The sequence below is a fragment of the Octodon degus genome, unplaced genomic scaffold (assembly GCF_000260255.1).
Source record: "Octodon degus isolate 3935 unplaced genomic scaffold, OctDeg1.0 scaffold00061, whole genome shotgun sequence".
Taxonomy (NCBI): domain Eukaryota; kingdom Metazoa; phylum Chordata; class Mammalia; order Rodentia; family Octodontidae; genus Octodon; species Octodon degus.
In genome coordinates this window covers 12,087,322-12,098,044 of record NW_004524637.1, presented here as the reverse complement: position 1 = coordinate 12,098,044, position 10,723 = coordinate 12,087,322, and the positions used below count along the sequence as shown (strand labels likewise).

The 10,723-nt window shown below is 40.6% G+C and overlaps 1 long non-coding RNA gene and 1 pseudogene across 1 annotated transcript in view; one reads left to right on the top strand and one right to left on the bottom strand.

The window, feature by feature from the left end:
• Positions 1 to 915: 915 nt before the first annotated feature.
• On the top strand, positions 916 to 1,800 carry LOC101580231 (annotated as a pseudogene).
• LOC111817550 overlaps positions 1,660 to 10,723 on the bottom strand; it is a 16,711-nt gene continuing 7,647 nt past the window's right edge. Inside the window, exon 4 of the long non-coding RNA XR_002821719.1 lies at positions 1,660 to 1,736. This is a non-coding gene — a long non-coding RNA (uncharacterized LOC111817550). The remainder of the gene's footprint in view (positions 1,737 to 10,723) is intronic.

Sequence of the window (10,723 nt, the reverse complement as noted above, 5' to 3'; positions counted from 1 at the left end):
AAACCTTCCTTGCTGTCGCACCCCCAACCCCAGCACATGCTGAGACAGCAATTGAGACTGGGTGTTGTGGCAGGTGCTGTAGTCCCAGCTCTTGGGAGGCTATAAACAGGCGGATCACTATGAGTCCTACCTAGTAGTGAGACCATGAAAATCCTGTAGAACCTCCCCTAAAATACAAAAAAAAAAAAAAAAAAAAAACTTTCTAAAGTTCAAAATGAGCCCACAGATTCAAGAAGCTCAGAATATATTAAACAGAATGCCCATGAAATCCATACCAAGCCACATCAAAATTAAACTTATGAAAACTAAACAAAGACAAAGTCTTGAGAGCAACCATGGGAAAAAAATGACACCTTGCATTGAGGAGGGAAACACTCTTCAGGGAAAAACAGGTGCCTCATCAGAAGCCACCAAGGCCACTGGGAAATGACACAGTTTTCCCAAGTGCTGAAAGATACTCATTTCAACGGAGAATTCTACATCTGGCAAAACTGCCTAGTAAGAAGTAGACTCCTGAGATCTAACCTGCACAAAAAATCACAGAATGGCAGAGGATCACATCTTTTACCTAGTTTCTGGCCCATAACAGAGTGCATCTTAAATCTGATAATGATAAGACTTTCCAAGCACATCATGACTACTATCTTTTCTTTCTTAGCTTCAAAGTGATTTTAATACATGGCCTCACTGGTAACAGATGCATATTGGTTTGGTAACTTATACATCATACCAGAGTGATATAAGCGAGGACAAAATTCTATAGAAGATGTGATGCTTCATGTTGGGAAATACTCAAAGGGTCATTGTTATTCATAATTAAACAGAGTCCCTGGCATGATTCCGTCCTGCACTGTGGAGCAGCACTCATTCACTTCCATCCGCGTTCTCTCCCTCCTAAGTGCACGCCACCACTCCATGGAAGATTCAGTGGATATGCACATGAGCCCTCTGAAGCCCCAGAATTAACTCTTCAGTTGTGAACTAAAGGCCAACAAAGATTACCACTTTAAGGTGGATAACAGTGAAAATGAGCACCAGTTATTGTTAAGAACGGTCAGTTTAGGGGCTGGTGCAAAGGATGAATTGCACATTGTTGAGGCAGAGGCTATGAATTATGAAGGCAGTCCAATTAAAGTAACACTGGCAACTTTGAAAATGTCTGTACAGCCAGTGGTTTCCCTTGGAGGCTTTGAAATTACACCACCTGTTGTCTTAAGGTTGAAGTGTGGTTCAGGGCCTGTGAAGATTAGTGGACAGCATTTAGTAGCTGTGGAAGAAGATGCAGAGTTGGAAGAGGAAGAGGAAGAATATGTAAAACTCTTCAGGATATCTGGAAAGCAATCTGCCCCTGGAAGTGGCAGCAAGTTTCCACAGAAAAAAGTAAAACTCGCTGCTGATGAAGACAACAAGGATGATGAGGACGAGGATGAGGATGATGACGATGATGATGACGATGATTTTGATGATGAAGAAACTGAAGAGAATGCTCCAGTGAAGAAATCAATATGAGATACTTCAGCCAAAAATGCACAAAAATCAAACCAGAATAGAAAAGACTCAAAACCATCAATGCCAAGATCAAAAGGGCAGGAATCCTTCAAGAAACAGGAGAAGAGTCCTAAAACACTGAAAGGACCTAGTTCTACAGAAGACATTAAAGCAAAAATGCAAGCAAGTATAGATAAAGGTGGCTCTCTTCCCAAAGTGGAAGCCAAATTCATCAATTATGTGAAGAACTGCTTCCGGATGACTGACCAGAAGGCTAGTCAAGATCCCTGGCAGTGGAGGAAGTCTCTTTAAGAAAACAGTTTAAACAATTTGTTAAAAGCTTTCCATCTTCTTTCATTTCTGTAACAGTTGCTATCTGGCTATCCTTTTTATAATGCACCATGTTTGATAAATGTTGTCTGGGTCCCATTGCCAAGAATGTGTTGCCTGAAATGCCTGTTTAGTTCTTAAAGATGGAACTCCACCCCTTACTTAGGTTTAAGTATGCATGGAATGTATGATAAGACATAGTAGTGGTGGTGGTCAGACATGGAGATGGTAGGAAGACAAATATATGTGTGAAATAAACTCAGTATTTTAATAAAGTAAAATAATAATAACAATAATTAAACAGAGTGCTTGGCTCTAATGGCAAATAAATTCAAGTCCTTGTTCTGCAATATTTTCTTTTTTTTTTCTTTTTCAAAGTTTTATTGATAAACAGATAGCAATGAGACAGTTTCAAATCAAATCGAAAGTACAGTTTCAACAAATATTACACTGCATATATTCTTCTTAGTGGTTAATTGCTGTACAAGAAGCGGACTTGTGATCCTATTTACAAACACCATTAGAACAAATCATTCTATTCATTAAGAGAATGCAACTATATATCTATCCCAACCACTTTGAATACACAGATACAAAATGGACATTCATAGGCCTACCCCATTTTTCTAAGTTCCGTTATTGAATATTATAGGTGTGTAAACTCAGCAAAATATTCTAAAAGAGTCCAGTAGCCCATAATAGCATTGGGTCTTCTGTTTAACTGGCAATGTCAGAAATTATTGACCTGAGTCCCCCACAGTTCAACTTAACAGCATGGCTTTATTTCCTATATTTCGTCTTCATACTGCAAAATTTTCAAGGTAAAGCATCTCAACATAGCTATGATGGCCAATTTTATAATAGAAATTAGAAACTAGTGAGTAGCCCGTGACCGTGCTCATGCCGCTTGGCACATAGTTAGGCTGCTAAGCTCAGTGTTGCCTGTCTGCATCGAACTGCTTCTTCCATTAGCTGACTAGTTCCTCCTGATCACATCCAGCTGCAGTATCTGTGATTTTCAACTTAAAATATGTACATATGTAACTATTTTTTGGTTTACTTTGAGGAGTTGATACTTTAAACCCAGAACACATGGGCTCAGTCAAAGACATTTTCAACTCCTCCTGCTCTGCTCAGACCCTCTCCCACCCAGAGCGTTTCTGTATAAGGATAAGAAATTCCCTTTAAGTCAACTTGCTTAAAACAAATCTGGCTAAAAATGTATGATTTCATTCTTGAAATCCATGTAACCAATCACCTAACAACTATCAGCTTTGTACTTCCTGCTTGCAAACTGAGTTTAAACTGAACTCAAAACTGACTCTGGGCTGGTGATTTGGAACTGGTCCCCATCAGCCTGCTAGCATTACATTAAAGTTGCCTTCAAAACTTCTTGGTGCAGAGCATTGTCTTTTGGGGTCTAAATTTTTCCTGTATTGTAACTATTAAAAGATAGGGATGAAAAATATGCAACTGAAGTGTTTGCCAGATTTTATTCAATTTTTGAGAAGTCCTTCAATTCCAGGAACAAGGCAACTCCTTCCTCTAAACTGGTGAGCTATGTTCAGGGTTTCCCTTGTACAGTGTTAAGTACATGATGATAAACTGCTCACCAAACACATTTGTTTTGCTCGGACACTCAGCTGGGCCACATTTCTCAGCCTCTCTGCATTCAGGCCTTGCCTGTGACTGCATTTTAGGCAGTCAAATCTGAAAGATGAAAAAGCACTGCATGGCATTTATAGACTAGACCACAATTGCCCCAACACTTGATCTTTAGCTTCTCCTCTTCTGTCTGGCTCGATATACAGCTTAGACCTCAGACAAGAATGATGGTGGAGCTACAAAAGGGAAGGCATCCAGGTCCTTAACCCTAACATAGAAAAACAGCTCCTTGCCCATTTGAAACGCTCAGGAGCAACGCTTCATGTGAGTAAGGCACAAATCTCTCTTTGGTGAAATAACTGGCCTTCATGAGTTGGACTGTTGTGGCAACTAGAAGTGTGCTAAAGTACGCAGGAGGTTTGTCTTCTCATTCTCAGGCTGCACTATTGCCCTGTGACTCATCACTTCCCACCTGCAGAGCCCTCCCTCTTCCCTTTGTTCCTTCACAACTCACTGCACTCCAGGGCTCCTGCTGAGGGACAGCTATCAGGACAGTGCCCCTGAGCCCATTTCCCTTTCAACCTTGTAGCTGAGCGACCATTTAGAAGAAAGGAAAGTGACTGAGTCTTTACCAAGACCAAGAAGAAGCTCAGCCTGCAGAAAGAGAAGCTGAAATGAGAAGGGTGGTGGCTTGGATTTTGTTGTACTCACTGGGGACTGCACATGTTTGTGGCCACAGCACCAGTATGCTAATCCATGAGAGGATGCTACACATCAAGGAAGGAAAAGCTAGCTCCTGTGGCTTAGGTCCAGTCTGCTCCTTGAGGTGAGGTTTTGCTGTCCTGGCTGGGTGTGTGGTTGCTGCAATTTCATTGTTTTTTCTTTCCAGGAACTGCCTGATCCACCTCTTTTTTCTAAACCCATGAAAAGAAACACAAGAAGTCAACCAACAAGCAAAAAGTTCACTTTCTTATTGCAGGGTAACCCAGTCAACCTTTAAATTAAAAATCCCCAGTTTCCAGCAGTCTGACTGTTTCATAGGCAGTCTTCTCCCTGCTGGTAGGAGCAAGTCATGAGCTTTGTCTTGGGAAAGAAGGGTCTGTGACAAACAGAAGCAAATGACATAGGCAAAAGCATGACAGACCATGGGAAGAAACTGCAGTGGAGAGAAGAGAGAGAGGTCACTGTGGGGCATAGGAAGGGGAGCCGGCTTTGAAGGAAATAATTGTTTTTAGTTGCTTGTCAATAAATGAAAGATGTCAGCTTGAATCTAGTTTTGGTAGTAGTTTGGATGAAAAATATGTGTGTTTCTTTAAAGAGTAACAGACACCAAGTAGGTAGTCAATAAATTATAAATGATGGACCATTTAAAAGATAAATTTCTGGGATGGCTATATAGCTCAGTGGACTAAAGCACCTGCTTAGACAAGCACAGGGGCTGGGGTTCAATCCCTGGTGTGCCATGCTTGCCCGATCCCCCAGGGTGCACCGAGATGGTGACTGAGACTGCGTGTGTTGGCTTGCAACTGTAATCCCAGCACTTGGGAGGCTGAAAACAGGAGGGTTACTATGAGTCTGATCTGCGTAGTAAGACCCTGTAGTCCCTGTACTAAAGTACATTTTTAAAAAAGATAGTTTTCATAAACAAAAAATAGGTGGTGACCAATCATGGGACTTTGAGATATGTTTTAAAGTCTTGGAGGAGTGAGACCAATAATAGCCAATAATATCTTTTTATATAAAGAAATCTCATTAAGCCATGTTTGATACAGGCTAATTTATTTTAGTAGCATTTAGCTCATAAATCAAAGGTTGGACTGGCACAGAAGGTGATTCAATATTCATAATTAAAGCAGAGCTGGCCAGTTACCATGTAGACTGAATATTCTTCTTTTTCTCATGTAGCTAAAATAAAATCTTTTAGTCTAGCTTCTCTAATTTCTCTTTGGTGCTATGATTGAGACCTATGTTTATTTCTTTTGTTTATCTCTCTTATAATTTCTTACCTACCTCTTAACTTCAGGAGTATAAACCAATTTGAATCTAATTTTTTAAAAAAGGAATACAATTGTACCCGGTCAAGGGGAAAGAGTCTTTTTTGTAAAGAACTAGCACATTCAATACATCCCAGACACAACGAGAGTTTCAAGATTAGCTTTGTAAAAGAAAGATGGCCGAGGGCAGGCAAAGCTAATCGCTCCCGTGTGACCACGTATTCATAAGGACCCCTGAAACAGGAAATTATCCCTGCCTACTATCACTGAATAGTGTAACAATTCCACAGGTCTTTCATGTTAGATGGACTTGGTCTCTGAGCCTGGATTCTTCATCCATGAAGTAAGTAGGTTTCTAGGTGAAAAGTCTCTGCAGTGAAGAGAGCAGACTCGACCTAGTTTGGAGGTTCAGAATCTTTACCTTAAAAAGAAATGGGGAGCATTTGATTTGCTTGCTTGGGATACTTACCAATGGAGTTGGAGCTTTCAGAGTACAAGGGGTCATTAAAGAGAGATTTGTGAAAAACAAGTAATGAAGGACACAGCATGGGACATTTTCTCTGCATTGTGACTGTCTTGTTTGATAGTGTTGAAAAGAACTATGCCACACATTATGTCTTTTTCTTCAGTCAAATCATACAGTGTCCTATTTTGCTCTCTTCCTTGTCTGTCCTTTCCTCCCTTTCATAGTTCCTTGTGTCCAAACTGTATCATGCCCTGTGTAACAGACCAAAAATGCTTCAAAAAGGGCTCACACTTCAAATGTTTATAGTTGATATTTATTTATTTATTTATTTATTTATTTATTTATTTATTTATTCATTTAGTGCAGGGTCTCACTACAGATGGAGCTTGTAGCCACCCTCCTGTTTTCTGCCTTCCGAGTGCTGGGATTACAGGTGTGCGCCACCATGCCCGGACTCCATGGCTGGCTCAGCACATCTGGGGGAGGGGCCAGTGTGGCATGTGGTGCCAGGAATCGAACCCTGGCCCTTGTGCTTGCCTAAGCAAGTGCTTAGTCCACTGAGTCAGCCCTTATAACTGATATTTATGCATGTGCCTATCTACACATATCACACTTACACACATACACAAGTGCATTTCCCAGGCAAATACATTTCCATATTTACTGGGCACCATCACATATCTGTTATACTTAAATTTCATGTGAGTTTTACACAGCTGAAAAATAAAATGCTGTGGCAGAAAAGTGAGTCATAGAGGAATAGAATTTTCATAGAGGGAATGGCTTTTGAGGGCTGCTGGGGATGACGTCTTTTCAATGTGTAGATACATACATGGAAGAAACAGTATTAATGACGAATTAAGGGATGCTTTCACTGACTTATTAAGGGTTTTATTTTGTAGTGAGTAGGAAATTACAATGATTTCTAACAACCTAGCAGCACGATAAAGACTAGGAAGAAGAGATTAGTGCTCTGTTTTCTGGTTGGAACCATGGAAGAAAAAAAAGAAGAAAAGAAAAAGAAGATTCCTGTTGTGCCAGAAACACTTAAAAAGGGAAGACATCTCACAGAGTTGAAGATAAAGTGCCTGAGAAAGAAGTTTGCCCAGAAGATGCTTCATAAGGCAAGGAGGAAGCTCATCTATGAAAAAGCGAGGCATAAGGAGTAGAGACAGATGTACAGAGCTGAGATCCGAATGGCTATGATGGCAAGAAAAGCTGGCAACTTCTATGTCCTTGCAGAGCCCAAACTGGCCTTTGTCATCCGGATCAGGGGTATCAGTGGTGTGAGCCCAAAGGTTTGCAAGGTGTTGCAGCTTCTTCACCTTCACCACATCTTCAGTGGTACCTTCGTTAAGCTCAATAAGGCTTCAATTAGCATGTTGAGAATTGTGAAGCTGTACATTGCATGGGGCACCCAAACCTGAAGTCAGTGAATGAACTAATACACAAGCATGGCTATGGCAAAGTCAATAAGAAGTGAGTTGCCTTGACAGATGATTCATTGATTGCTCGATCTCTTGGTAAATATGGCATCATCTGCATGCAGGATCTGATTCATGAAATCTATACTGTTGGTAAATGCTTCAAAGAGGCAAGTAACTTCCTACGACCATTCAAGTTATCACCTCCATGGGGTGGAATGAAGAAAAAGACCACCCATTTTATGGAAAGTGGAGCTACTGGAAATAGGGGAGACCAGATCAACAGGCTTATTAGAAGGATGAACTAAGGCATCTACCATGGTGTATGGAGAAAGGGAGTATGATTTGGTCAGTTAATAAAGTATCTGCTTTAAAAAAGAGAGAGAAAGATTAGTGACAAGGGAAGCAGAGAAAGAGCTGCCAGCCAAGAAGTAAAAGGAGGTTAAGTTGCCCTGGTGACAGAGGTTATGCAGAGAGGATGGACACAGGCTCAGTGTGTGGCCTCTGGTTTCATCCTAAAGGGAAAAGTGAAAACAAACAAAAAAGAGGGTAAAGAAAGGAGAACCAGTACTGGAGCCCCTAACACTCATGAGGATGCTGGAGTTCTTTGACAAATACTCCCACAAAATCACATGGACTATCTAAATGACCTTGAGGGTAATGTCAAGAACAGTCTAACTTGATAGAACCTCTTGAAGAAGAGGCCCTCAGAAAGTTCTGGAAGACACCAAGAAAGAAAAGCAGTGCGTGGCAGAGAGCAGGAATACTAGGGGACACACAAAATCAATCCCAGAAGGAATCTGAGGACTAGGAAGATGGCGGTACAAGTGCCTACCCGGCAAGTGTAAGTCCCAAGTTCAATCATGGGTAAAAACAAAAATAAATAAGAAAGAAGGAATCTGTCTTGTGTTTTAGCAAGAAAATAGTAGTATGCTACCCCTATTTTTTTTATAGCATTTAAATGATTTGGAGTAGATTTAAGAGAAATTACATGGTTGAAATATTTACTCATTTTGAAACTTAAATTTTTGTTTTATGTGACATTATTTTCTTTTGGAATATGAATAGATGTGTACATATTAATTTTTAAGAAATGTCTTCAAAAGAGTGTTCCACAAAATGGGAATCACATGGGTGTAAGTTGAGAGGCAATACTGCTGTCAGGCACAGTAAAGAAATACTGCAAATGACAAGTTCACCCTATTGACAGCGTTCAGTGTCCACTAGAATACAAAGGATCTAGAAAGTTCTACCACCCACCATGCTTCCACTCTTTGAGGCCTTTGCTAAGCCCAGAAATTGTTTCTCCTGGTTCCCCAGAACAATCCAACAGTGCAGCTGATCAGATTATCTCAACTTCTTAGATCAGGAAATTGAGGCTTAGAGAGGTCAAGCAAATCCCCAGGTCCCAAGATCACTACATTGATAGGAATCATTTTTTGAGCCTCCTGAACACCAACTTAACTCAACAAGGAAATGCCGTTCGGAAATGCTTCCCAGTGCAGGTTGGTTCTCCTACCCCAGAACCACTCACTCTGACTTTCCAATGTGCAGACTCCTTTTCTAAAGGGAACAAGGGTGTCACGGGCCAGGCATCTGGAAGGCCACAGTGCAAGGAAGACTCTCAAACCCAGAACCCCAAATCCTCAAGTAGGGATGCTGGTGTCATCTTGAGTTTCCCTTTCTCCAGAACGGCATGCTAGGCTTTCACTCCTTCTGACTAATTTTATAGAGGCTTACCAAGTTTAGCTATTAGAATAATAAGATGCATTAAATGGCCCATGCTTGCATTTTTCTAGCAAACAGAACACATAAAAATAATTGCCCCTGCTGGAATGCCAAGCACTTGGTTCAAAGAGGAAAATTAATGAATTCTGTCTTTATAGGCAGAGTATAGGAGGAAGTCCAAGTAAGACTAACCAGATCCACACTTTAATTTGCAGCTGAAGGATAAGATAATAATGAACCGTGTCTTGGTCCCTACTCCAGAGTCCAGTTGAAAGACCAGCGAGCAACTGGCTCCGTAATTATTCCTGAGAAAAGAGTGGATGTGTGTTATGCTAATAGCATAATAGATAGTAAATCCCTATCAAAAAAGGATTTCCAACAACTAAACAATTTTGAAAAGTGTAGATGATGAAAGGAAATGTAAGGTAAAATGTGGTTTTGGTGAAATTATTGTATCTTTGCGCAGCTGTTCTGCATATTTGCTCTGAGGCTATCAAGAAAATACTTTGTTTTATCTCATGGAAAAATATTTTTGAGGCTTTAAGAATATGTATGTCAAATATCTCATTAAACTAGAAATTTGTATATACTCCCAGACAACAGAGTAAGTTTCAAAGTTTGAATCTGATATTTGTATTAAGAAAATAGGAGTTCGTGCTTTAGATATTAAGGAGCGTGTGTGTGTGTGTGTGTGTGTGTGTGTGTGTGTGTGTGTGTGTTGTCCTATATAATAAAAATAAATTTCATATTTTTCTAAAAGTATTTTTCACATTGTAATTATATAGAATTACATGTACTTACTGTTTGCATAGTTGTGAATTTTGAAAAGAAAATTGAGTCAAATTGTAGGCTGACATTTAAAAATATGCATTATGTACAAAATGCAAGTAGGGTAGTGTGCACTTTTTATTTGTGGGGCTGTACTCTTGTATTTGGGGCTGGAAATGTATCCATGTGTCAGTTCATGAATCCCATGCACATTGTCAGTTCTGTGGTTGTACTAACCACCGAGTACACTTATACTAAAATTTCATTTGCATTTTACTTTTTTGTTTCCTATAATTTCTTCACATTCTGTTCACTATAAATTATAATTCATCCCTTGGTGCATCAAAATCTGACTCTACTTTCTGGAATTCAAGAAAGCACAAGCTGGGGATTTCTTCTCACTGTTTGATTCTGAGACTTGCTGACCCCGCTTGCTCTCGCCCATCCCTGACCCCTTGTGGTCATGGGTCTCAGCTCACCTCTGCTTCTCAGCTTCTGTAGCTATGTCCTCATTGACCCTTTTGCAGGAGCCATCAGTTACAGAGGGTGGTTTTCATGTGCATCCAGGGAAAATACAGTAGCCTTGAGTCCTAAATAGATTCTTAAAACTTTTAAGCTAGAAAACAGAGACAGTGAGATAGCTCCGCAGACTACAGCAAACACGTAAGCAAGCTTAGACAAGTGCAGGGACCATGGTTCAATCCCTGGCACCAAATGCTGTGCCAGCCCAGCCCCAGAGTGGGCTGAGCTGGCCACAGAGTCCAGGCGTAGTGGTGCACACCTGTAATCCCCGTGCTGGGGAAGCTGAAAACAGGAGGATCGTTGTGAGTCTGAGCCACAGAGTGAGACCCTGCAACAACCAAACACAGAAAGGAAGGAAGGAAGGAAGGAAGGAAGGAAGGAAGGAAGGAAGGAAGGAA